This window comes from Orycteropus afer, unplaced genomic scaffold (genome assembly GCF_000298275.1).
Source record: "Orycteropus afer afer isolate SDZICR_OR568_19922 unplaced genomic scaffold, OryAfe1.0 scaffold00027, whole genome shotgun sequence".
NCBI classification, from domain to species: domain Eukaryota; kingdom Metazoa; phylum Chordata; class Mammalia; order Tubulidentata; family Orycteropodidae; genus Orycteropus; species Orycteropus afer.
The window spans coordinates 939350-941603 of NW_006921614.1; positions in this window are offsets into that span (position 1 = coordinate 939350).

Below are 2254 nucleotides of genomic sequence, written 5' to 3' on the forward strand. Positions count from 1 at the left end.
TAAAATTAAATTTTTATGCTTCCAAAGACTTCTCCAAAAGAGTACTTACAGATGGGGGAAAAAAAAAATATTTGGCAATGATATATTTGACAAGGAACTCATCTCCAGAATTTATAGAAAACTCCAACACCTCAATAACAAAAAGGCAAATAATCCAATTTAAAAATGGGCAGAAGGCATGAATAGATACTTCACCAAGGAGGATATTCAGGCAACCAACAAATATATGAAGGAATGCTCATGATCATTAGCCATTAGAGAGATGCAAATCAAAACAACAATGAGACACTATCTTGACCCAGCACTAGTAGCAAAGTTCAACAAGACAGAAAATAACAACTGCTGCCGAGGTTGTGGAGAGATTGGGACTCTCATACACTGCTGGTGGAACTGTAAAATGGTACAACCATTGCGGAAAGCAGTATGATGATTCCTTCAAAAGTTGGAATTAGAAATACCATTTGACCCAGCCATTCCATTACTATGTTTATATCCTAAAGAGGTGAGAGCCATAACCAGAAGAGTCATATGCACACTCATGTTCATCACAGCACTATTTACAATAGCCAAAAGATGGAAACAACCTAGATGTCCATCAACTGATGAATGGATAACCAAATTATGGTATATATACACAATGGAATACTATGCATCCCTAAAGAATAACATAGAATCAGCAAAATACCGCATGACGTGGATCAACTTGGGGGACATTATGCTGAGTGAAAAAGTCAATCACAAAAAGACAAATATTCTATTAGTCCTTTATTGTAAAAGTCAAGAAAAGGTTTATCTATGGAAGGAAATTTTCATTGTTGGTTACCAGGGGTGATAGGGGAGAGGAGGGAACACTTAGTTAGAGAGGTAGAGATAAGTATTGATTTGGATGAAGAGAAGGGCAATGTACCAAATGTAGTGATCAACATGGTGGTATTGAGGAAGAGGAAGATACAGAGAGGTATATGGGAGGTACAGACAGCAAAGATGAACCCTTTTGCACATACAGTAGTATGTTGTCAGTGAAGCCATATATGCGTATGTGGGTGGATAGATAGCTGGGCAAGCTGAATTAGTAGTAAGTCTGAAGTGGGGAATGTAGCCAAGACCATGTATAGGGTTGGCAGACAATGGTCCTATAAGTGTACTGGTATGATCTGTAAGAATTTCCAGGTGTATAGTAGAACTGACAAGGGACAAGGTTGTAGTCACTTATTGATCACAGCCAGCTACCCAGAGGGACTGAGTAATTGAACCGCTAGGCTTGGGACCATAGTCACAGGGGTCATCAAGCTCAATTGGCATAACATACTATACAAAACATTGTTCCACCTCCTACTTTGGCGAGTAGCTAATGGGATCTTAAAGCTTGCAAGCAGGAGACTTCTTGTAAGATGGAGGAATAGGCAGACAAGCGACACAGACCCTCTTCAACAAAGAAAAGAAAAACCAATTGATAGACATACAGAAGATAATCCTGAAACCCTGAGTTTTGAAAGGAATTATACAGAGGTGGATTAGGCACTAACTAGTGGAAAAACCTGAACGAAAACAGTGAGTACAGAGATGGTTGGAGGTGCAGGCTGTCAGCTACTCTGACGAGACCAACAGCCTGAATATTTCCAGGTGGTGTTGGGACCTGAGAATTGACCTAAAGATCAGTCTCAGTCACCAAGTGCTGCAGGGACAACTGCTTTTGTGGCCTATGACTAGAAAGGGAAACAGCAAGGAGGGAGACAACTTGAGATGTGGATTTTCTGCTGTCTGAGGGTACAGCCATTTTGATTGTTTACATATGGCAGTCATTTTGGACATTTAAAGTGATGGAGGATGCAGCCAGTTTGAATGTTTACAAGTGGTAACCATTTTGGATTTCAAAGTGATAGCATTCTCATTCAGATTCCAGGGACCTAAGAAGAGGCTCTGTTTGCCAGGGTTGGCAAGGACATACAAGAGGCTGACAAAGAAAAGGAGACAAGTGGTGAGTGTATAAGTGCTGTCAACTAGTGAAGAGAGTAGCACAGCACAGTACCCTGCCTGTATAGATAGTATACAAACAAAACCATGAATACGAAATTGTGGGCAAGTCACTCTAACATATAATCACCAATTAAATATAAACACAAAATGTCACAATGCCTTGGAGACAACAGAGCATCACAGTCCACACAAAGAAGTAAGATAAAGCAGGAGAAACAAGGGACAAGGATACGGGCCCAAACACAACCCTGAGGAAGCCGCAGCATTGGAACTCCCT